Source organism: Drosophila kikkawai, chromosome 3R (assembly GCF_030179895.1).
Source record: "Drosophila kikkawai strain 14028-0561.14 chromosome 3R, DkikHiC1v2, whole genome shotgun sequence".
NCBI classification, from domain to species: Eukaryota; Metazoa; Arthropoda; class Insecta; order Diptera; family Drosophilidae; genus Drosophila; species Drosophila kikkawai.
Window position 1 is genome coordinate 19,540,474 of NC_091731.1, and position 10,166 is coordinate 19,550,639.

The 10,166-nt window shown below is 39.2% G+C and overlaps 1 protein-coding gene across 1 annotated transcript in view; it reads right to left on the minus strand.

The window, feature by feature from the left end:
• The window catches only part of beat-IIa (beaten path IIa), a 50,093-nt gene extending 48,850 nt beyond the window's left edge, over positions 1 to 1,243 (minus strand). The window contains exon 1 of the mRNA XM_017168189.3: positions 931 to 1,243. The gene's annotated coding sequence lies outside the window, so the exon portion shown is untranslated. The remainder of the gene's footprint in view (positions 1 to 930) is intronic.
• Positions 1,244 to 10,166: the final 8,923 nt, after the last annotated feature.

Genomic DNA, 10,166 nt, shown 5'->3' on the forward strand with positions numbered 1-10,166 from the left:
AGAATGATGTAATCAATACCATACCTAATTTTCTTCACTGTTTCAAGCACATACACTACATACACCCATACATATACAAACTGGTAACTGGTCTGGCTAAGCGGCGGAACAGAGAAGCAAATAGAAGCATCCACGGACCAGCATCCAAAACTCATGAAATCGAGAACTCGGTCGAATGGAACGTGAGAGAAATTTTTGCTAACGAATGTTGACTTGGCCAAAGTACTAAAATCAAATAAAGGCAACAGCAACAAACGAAAACAACAGCAGCAAATCAAACAAAATCAACAATCACTTGCTAAAAGTTAGCCCAAGTTGATGAAGACAAACGCCGGCTGTCCCCGTCCATCCCCTATATATTTATTTATATATATATATAGACGGACCAAGTTTGCCGAAAAACTCACGCCAAACTATTTGGTCATAATAAAAATATTAATACAAAGCACCGCCAACTTGTGGATCAGTCAGTATTTAAGCCAAGTAAACAGGCGGCGTAAATCCATAAAATTAACTCGCAGCTGGCAAAGTCACAGTTACGGTCGTCTCTAGATCCCCGGTTTTTCGTACCACTCCGACTGTCAGTCTGTCAGGCACAACAAGGACCACAGAAATGTAGGTTATACACACACACACGCGCGCACACAGAGACACAATAGAAGCGAAGCCATTGCGTATACGCCGCATGTGCCACGCGAAATAGCTGAAAGGAAATAAAAGGCAGGAAAACAACAAAATAGGAAATTTAATGCGAGCGCTGCGTGAACCGAAAGTTTAAAGCCCGCCCAAAAAAAAATAACGGAAAATAAAACCATCCAAAAAGGCAATAATTTGTATAACTTTATGGCGGCACAGGAGCCTGGAAACAGGATCCAGCCTCTCGGGCTGCCGTTCGCCAGAAAAAAAAATAAACTTGCTTGAATAATTTACCAGCAAATTTGAAGACTCCAACTCTCCTCTAGCCGAACGAACGGGTTTCGGTGAATTTATATTTACAGAGTATTTACTAGACAAGCACTTTCATTTCGGTATTTAATCCAAGAGATGTAACTTTCCTCAGCTGCCGGTTTTTATTTCACTTTCATATTCCCTCGTTACTTGTATTTTCGATATATTTTTTTGTATTTTATTTTGTTGCGGGGGGATTGCTTGGTGTTTTCTATTTTGCGCACAAAAGCATTCGCTGAGCGAGGCGATTCCTTCCACTTTCCACTTTCACTGCCAAACCGACCGTTAAATTCAACGTTCGCCACGCATCTGACTGATTTCCTCGCTGGCCATCAGATATGCACGGAGGCTGTGTACACGCACCCAGAAATCGGGATCGGGCTCGGCCTCGGCTCCGCCATCGTCTCGTTCGCCAGCCGAGTTCCACTTCTCGTCCGCCTTCGTTGGGCTTCGTCTCTCCGTATGCCAGTTGTGGTGGCCACGACCGGACTTCGGCTAAGAGAGAAATGCCCTCGAATTCGCCGTGTTTGGTGGCAAGGCTTTCGCGGTTACCTATGGTCAGGTTCAAGAGAAATGCTCCGAAAGAGCCCGGAATCAGCTGGGCGTAGTACAGTTGGGAGTTGGTAAAAAGGAAAGGGTACCTAAACCTGCATCCTCGGCTTGTTTTTGTGCGTTTAATAACGGGAATAGGATTTCCATTTAACAGCTGTTTCGGCGAGAGTGCGCAGAAGCGGGCAATCTATGAAAATATTGCCAAATAGTGGGGACAGTAAGCCAGAGGGACTTTCATTGTTTATATTATGTCAAAGAACAAAGGAGACTATTATTAGTGATTTTTGTAGTAAAGCAATATGTTTTGTTGATTACTTCATCATTAATTAATTAATTGATAACAAATATGTTATCTGTGAAAAGAATGTTTATGGAAAAAGTATATTATTCTAAGAAATATAAATAGTAGAAAGGAGATAATTAATTAAATTGAGTTAGTTAAACAGGTAACAAATAGTTACAGATTATATGGTGTGTTCCTCGGTTGTTCTCCTTTATCTAAAATTGGAATGGATTTTTGTAGAAAAAAATTGAATTTGAAATAAATTTTCAGTTTTTATTTTTCAATTTTTCAATCCAAGGACCTAAGATATACTCAACAAATAGTAAACTAGAAATCGCTATACATATTTAAAAATCCTACTGCCTGCTTTAAGCTTCAATTGACTATGTCATGAAAACTGTTTTCAAAGTAAAGGTTTATTGACATAGTTTTCAATATCTCGGAGTTTTTCTAAGAAAAAAAAACAGCTTTTGGCTACTTTGGTAATTGCAAATTGCAATACTGAAAAACCTTGGTATCTCTCCAAATATCAAATACCAAATACCTGTCGGCGCTACCATAGATTTCCCCTAATTGATGCACTCATAAAATTGTTGTATGAGAAGCTCATCCATCCATCCATCCACCTATCCACCCAGCCAGCGGCCTGCCCACTCATCAGTTCTGGATTCCCGGGGCACTCAAATAAAAATGAGTGTGCGAAAGACGTAAACCAAACAGGCAAGTCACAGATCAATATAATGAACCGAGAACGTAAGCCAGAAGCCGCAACAAATTGCCAGTGAGTCCTTCGGTGGTCCACTGCCTCGCTGCAGTGGCTCAATGTGGATTTTGATTTAAGTTTTAGCACTGCCGCGCACTTATCGAGCAATTGGGATGGTTGGGATACAAGGGGATGCCATATATGTGTAGTATACAGGCCATATGCGGCATTCCAATGAGAGCCGAAAGTTATTTGCAATATTACGAATCGATACCGGCCAACCATGGATGATGTATATGTGTGTGTGTGCGAGCGGGTATCATCCCAAAGTGCACATCATGATTTTATTAAATGGACTCTGATGTATTTATTGTCCAGCAACAACGTGACTTGTGAATTGATTTCATTAAACTGAAAAAGTTAACAAAGCAGCGCTCCTCGGCAAGCGGCAGCAGCAGCAGCAGCAGGAGCAACATTTTTTGGACAAAGTTGCCCAGATAGCAGCCATGCAGCCCATATATCGCCATATAGATAAATATTTTTTTATAGCAATATGTGAGAGAGTAGAGAGGGGAGGCGGATGAGTGTGTGTGTGTTGGCTTAAGGACATCTATCGTTAGTGGCCAGGAGTGGAGATGGAAGGATGAGTGAGCCTCAATGACCAATGGCAACAGCAGCGCGCGTCGAGCGTAGAATACCAATGTGGTCGAGTGGAGGAGCGTCCAGGACCATCCAAAATCCAACCAACTGCTCAACTGACCATCTGGCTAGATGACTGACAGATTGACAGACTGACGCCCTGACAGACTAACCGAATGTCAGCAGGGCATAGAGTCCTGGCCAAAGCATCCGGGATGCCTTTTTGTTGACCGCTGTTTGCCACAAATTGCCAAATTGTGTGAGTGTGCGGCTTTTGGATTTGGCATCGGCTTTGGCCGGTTTCATTTTGTACAAATAATGATGATAATGTTGATGCGGCTGTTGACTTAACGCACATAACGCTGATTAGCCACATAGTCCGTGAAAGCAATCGCATTCCCACTAAGCCTTGAGACTTGATTCCAGACACACAATAAAAATCTTTTACATTTTGGAAATGAAGCTACAATCAACATATAATCTGAGATAAATTAGTTGTTTAACGAACTTAACACTGTATTAATATCCTTAAAATTATATTTCTCTCCGTGCAAGCAAACAATTTATCGAGGCATCCAAATTTGCAAGGCAATCGGAAAAGTATGGCCAAGGTATGAGCCGGCACTCAAGGGCTTTGTACTTGCGATGTCCTTGGCATGCGATTGCACTCAAATAATTTCTATTAAATGCGCTTTTAATTGCAGCCGAGAGTCTCGAAAGGCATTTCAATGGCAGTGACTCCCGTTCCGGGGCCAACTCCTCCTCCGACCATCGTGGCGTATGCGCAATGTTTAAGCTAAGGCTAATTTCAGCATTAAGCGAATGTCGCCCTCGCCACTTGCTTCTCGCCCTTCTAAGCTCACTGGGAATTTATAAGTGAAAGGCGGAATGAAATGAGAAATGAAAAATTGGCAAGTAAAATGGAAAAGCTCCGACTCCTCGGGCTTACATACAACGGACAGCAAGCCCCCAAACTCCCACTTTTCCGCTTTTCTCGCTCGCTTTGCTGTTGTTGCATTGTAAGTTGTCCTGTTTTATAAATGTCGGCGGCAAGAACCACTTACATGAGCCATTTGCATCATATTTCTGTTGTCATTTGTTGACATTTTACTTGCCTTGTCCCAGCGTGTGTATGTGTGTGTGTGTGTGTGCAGACACACACTTAATGTGCAGTCATTATTTTTCAAGAAACAAGCTCAGTAGCAAGCCGGCAAAAAACAACAATAACAAAGGCAACAAAATCGTGAGAGCATAGTGCAAAGGAAAAAGACTGCTGAGCAAAAAAAAAAAATATAAAATAAAAATAAAAATAAAAAGAAAAGCGTTTCGAATACAAAGCGAAAAAGCAAACACGGGGAAAAATTCACTTAATTTTTCACAACTTAGATGTAATATTAAATTAAGTTGCTCGATATCATAACTCAAAATGTATGTTTTTAATATTTAAAATAATTTTCAAGAATTTTAAGTTATTCTTTTACTCTCTCATATTACTATACAAAATTTTCTACTAATCTTTCTCTACTTTAAAAGTATTTTATCTAATCGTAAATAAATAATAATTTAATTAATTTGAATACTAATTTATTAATTTTAAAGAGAATACTCTCTATAATCCCTCGCATTTTGCTTAACTTTAGAACTTGTATTTCGCCGAGTGAAGGAAATAAAAGGATAAGGATATATGTATGTGGCACCACCACCCACAACAGCTTTGCATCTGAGCTAAAAGAGATAGCAAGACAGCAGGGGAAAGAGATAGAAGGAACTGCGGGGAAGGACGAGAAGGAGGCGGCGGCAAGGGTTCATCATTGTTTGCCTTTGGCCTGGGCCCAGAACTTGGCTAATTGCCTCGACTATCGTTTTTCACCAATCAGGCGAGTGAGTATTAATTAATTATCTTACCATATGCCATGCTGCATTGAAAGCGGAATTTTCGCTGATTTTTATTTAACTTTGCACGCTAATTAGCGTCCATTCTGATGGCAGCATCCTTTTTTGCCCTTTCCCAGCGAGTGGGGAGGCTAAAAGGCTGGACTCTGGTGTGGCCAACTTGACTCTCGAGTTTTTCCGTCTGAGGAGGAGGCCAAAAGCCAAAGTAAAGTTTGCTGAAACTTTATTCAAGTTTAGTTGTGTTTTCTTTTATTCAGCATTTCTTGATTGACAGTTGATTTATAGTGTTCATCGACACTACAAAATTGTGGAAATATTGAAAGAATATCCCAGAAGCCGCAATCGTGTTAAAGCTGAAATTATGGGCAGAATTCATAATCAATATTAATTTTTCATTAGTCAATTCTTATCGGTTGTATTTTTCTTTTCCCACTTGGATGCATCTAAAATCCCATGGAGAGGGCTACAAAAATTGCATTGGCAATTCAATTTAAACATTTATTGACCAGTTGTACAATTTTATTATGAACTCAATTGGGTGAAAGTGAAATATTGGAATGCAACAAGAAAGAAAAAAACGTATGTGCACAATTGTATCGAAGACATTATGCCTCGCATATGGTGGATTTTGCAATTAATTTTTTTTCGAACATTTTTTTTTGAATATTTTAAAGCCTTTAAAAATAATCCATCTATAAAGATATATAATTTTAAGCCTACCAAGATACAACATAGCCACAACAATCCACTTACGAGGTATTTATACATACAAATATCTCTAGGAAATGGTTATTTGTTTACCCATTTATGCTTATTGAAGCCGAAAAACGAAATAACAATTAAAATAAATCCTTTTATCTTTGTTAATATATCTTAAAAATGTTTACGCATGTTTTTTAGTAAGAGTATGCAGTATTTCTAAACTGAAATGTAACCAAAAACATTCTAAACTAAACAATTCAATTACAATATTAGTGCACCTCTTATAATCATAAGCAAATTGTTATCTGTCTAAACAACTTTGTGAATTCAATTAAAACGGAGAAACAACAAATGTTAAACTTATTTAAATCTCTAAAACTGTGTCCTTTGAAAATAATTATTCTGTATGCTTGAGTAAATATTTTGTAATTGGAATATTAACAGGACAATAATTAACAAGAGCTCTCTATACTCTCTATACAAAATGCAACAAAAAAGAGAATAATTTATTTGTCTGCCCTGAAAACTTTGTGCTCTTAAATAAAATTCACTAAAGGGTGGTGTAAACTGTCATGGTTTTTTCTTGCGCTAAATTTATGAAATGAATGAAATGCAGAAATATTTATGTATTTAATTTAAATCACAGTGGCAATTAACTAAGTGGCTGTCCGAACTTTTAGCTAATTTGGCTTGGCGTCTGCGTGACCCCAAAAAGATCGCCGACAATTTGTTTTATTTATCTCGTTCGGTCAGCGGCGGCGCCGAGAATCCCTCGCCAGTGCACTCAGCTTTTCCGCTTTTTTTTTCGCTGCAATAACACTTTTGTCATCCCGGAATTTCCACTGGAATCTCTTGGCTGCTGGTGATGTTTGCACTCGCTGGTGTTTTGTTTTATTATCTATTAGCAGGTCAATTTATGATTACGGCAGCTCAGTTACCCCCCGCTCGCAGGGTGTTATTAAAGCCAATGTCGCTTATCTGCTCCTGCCATAATGCTAAATATGCTGGGTTCTTACACATTACGCAGTGTTGCACTTAAATTTCACACTTAAATAAACAACTTCCAGGCTGCTGCCGTCGGTTCTTGTTGCTGGTTGTTGCTCGTTGGCTGTTGACTGCCGGCTGTTGGCTGTTGGGCTTGCACTTGGCCAGGTCCGGGTGCTTGGCCTACTTTGGCGCCCACAAACTGCTAACTGGCGAAAAGCCGAGAGTGGAGAGCGTGGCGAGGGGCGGCAAGCGAGGATGGTATAACTCCTGAGTGGAACACGCACACAAACACGCATAAATTGAACAATGCTTGGTCCCCGGGTCCTGGCATCTCCGCAACCGCGTCCGCTTCGGCGTTCCCCTATCACAATCCTCATTTCAGGCACCTTATCCCAGCACTGAGCACAATTTTTTAACCCATCTTATAGATTGAAGTGAATTTAAATTAATTTAAATTAATATTTTCGGTACAAAGTAAAGTAATTTATAAGTGCTAATTAGTTAAGATTAAATGTAGGTAAATTCTTATATTAAACCTTAAAAGTTGCTTGATTTTAAGTGTAGCCTCCATGACACAGGCCAGAATGCGCCACATGTTATGGCTTCGCTGGATCTGGAAGGGGTTTTTTCGGTGGCACGGGGTGCGGTCGCCGGAGCGATGCTGGGGCTGGAGAAGGGGGATTGCTTAAAGTGCTTTTACTGCGCTTAATTCGCATAATTAATTTTGTTAGTAAACTTCGGGGGCTAATACATATTTTGCCACCGTTGATGTTGATGTTGCGTTGTTGTTACCGGGTATGTTGTTGCCATTTGTTTCTCTGCTTTTGTTGTTTTAGTTGTTGCCTATTTCGCGGCAAAACCCTAACACCCCAACTCACGCAGCTGCTGTTTATGAGTGTGTGTTTGTGTGTATGTTGTGTGCCATCTATGCACGTGAGTGTGTGCGTATCTGCTTTTTCCGTTTATGTTTATTCATTGAATTTATGACATTATCGTTGCCTACTTTGTGGCGCCCAGCTAACATACATTCATGGAAAGCCTGCAACGCGCACAATTCGGGCCAAAATAATAGCAGTCACTGCATATCGCTTTTGTGAATAATAAAACACAATTTTAGTTTACTGATTTTTTAGTATATATATATGTTTAATTATTAAATAATTATAATGACTTAACTTTGAGGCTTTATTCAAATGCAAGACAGGCCCTTTGTATGCTCTGGAATTTGTTTATATATTTTAACATTGATTTGTATAACGGTCCATTTAAGGAATTCAAATATTATCGGTCTTCTTGTAGGGTACTATGATTTTAATCAGTGAAGGAGCCTTTTCCGACTCCATTAACTGCGTATATCCTTGGTCAGCATAAACAGGCGCGTTTTATTATTATTTATTTTATATTATATTTTATTTCCTCAGTTTTTTAGAATTCTATAATATTAATTTATAATTTTTTTGAATATATTATTATTATTTTGATTTTATGCTTAACTGTGAGTGTTTATCCTGTACGGTGCTAGGTTTTGGTGTTGGTGCGCATCTGTATGTGTGTGCTGAGCCTGCAGGCCAGGTAATTGCACTTGTGTTTTGCAATCACAGCCTTGCCTAGTTTGCCAGGCACTTTATGTTCAATACGCTGCTGGCGATAGATGCCTGAGTACAGTAAGCTGTCTATAAATTATACAATATTATGTGAAAATGTTAAGGAATATTGTAAAAAATTCAAGAAAAAAGAGAAAATTAAAGAGAAAATGTTAATATATTCAAAAATTAAATGATAAAAATACTATAATATATTTTCAGTTAGAATTTTTAATTAAAATTCAATCGGGCAAATAACTGAATAATAATTACTTTTCAGCTTGATATATACATTTTACATTTAATATAAATTTCTCTCATTTGTTCCCACTGTAGTTTCGTGCTGTTTTTGCATCTTGCAGCTTAATGGCGGCTGGCAAGCGTTTATTTACTTTATTATTGCATATTTGCATGCTGGCCCAAATGTGCGTGGTTTATGTGAGCGTGTGCGTGAGCCCGGACGATTGGGAATTGTCTGTTAACTGCCGTGTGTGTCCTGATGCGTGTAAGTGTGTGCGTGTGCCATTGGAGCGTGCTTCCGCAGATGCAACGCCTGATCCTTGCCGCCTCCCACTGGCTGCCACTTGACTGCAGCTATTCGCCACTTACCTGCTGCTGCTAATGCCGTGGCCGTTATCGGCAGCCTCAAGTAGCTGGCCAAGCACCAGGACCCCCTTCTTTGCTGGACCGCAGGACAGCTTGCGGTCACAGCAGCCACGATCCGCTGATTGGGCAGGCAGGTTGCCATTGTCAACAACGTTAATTATAGTTTAGCTTGAATGCAGCCAATTAGTTGCAGATACTAAACATAAAACGATAACTTGGATATTGTTTTTTATGATAGCGACACCAATAAAATAGATATATATTTGATAATCTGGAAGTATAAATTAATAAACTTAAAAAATTCACAAGGATTTAAGTTATTGTTTTATTGAAACGAAATTTGTTTAATATATACTACTTTACGAACATTTCATAAAGTAATTTAAATAACTATATTTGTGTTCTATTTTTCGTTAAATTTATAGTTATAGTGTCGTTTCCCGATTACCAGCCAAATAGCAACTAAACCGAATGGAAACCCAATTAAAGGACTCATTTTGTCAGTGGGATTCCAGCTCCTAAACCACTTTAATAGACCGAAAACAAATTACTAAACAAAACATTTAGCGGCTTAATTAATAGGCGCGCAGGGAAAACGAGTTTTAATTATTCATCGAGCCGAAACAACACTCGACGGCTAAAACACAACATAATTAGCGCATAAATTAGTCGCCACACACACACACTCCAGCACCCCCGAACACACCTATTAAATCGCAAATCAAATGAGGAAATCGAAGGGCGGCTTTAAAGTTCGTTACATACTTTCGGAATGTCACAGCCAAACTCCATTTAATGCAACTAATTTGCCAAAAGCTGTTGAGTCTAATTAATCAGACTTTCTCCGCTTAATGTAAACTTAAATTCTGGGCATGGCAGGTCCTACGTTGCGTATACTTAATGCAGCGTATTAAACAATCGGTGAAACTTATTCATTTATTTGTCACCGAAGCTCAGCTACCACCGCCACCAGAGCGATACGCCCGCACAAGTTATTTTAATTAAAAGCATTATTTCCGCATTTTCGGTATTTGCTGCTGCCGCGGCGCCTCGTTTTATTTGTTTCCACTTATTAAATACTTTTCAAAATGGTCTCCAGCGTCGCCAGCGAGTCGCTGACCATGGCAGCCTGCGGCCGCTGTATTTAATAATAAAGCAGCCAAATCCGCAAATAAAGTGTAAATGATAAAAATTTTATTGAGAGAAATGGTGGAGCAGTGAAAGCATTGCAAAAAAAAAAGGCAAAGTAAATCAACACACGCACAGGGGA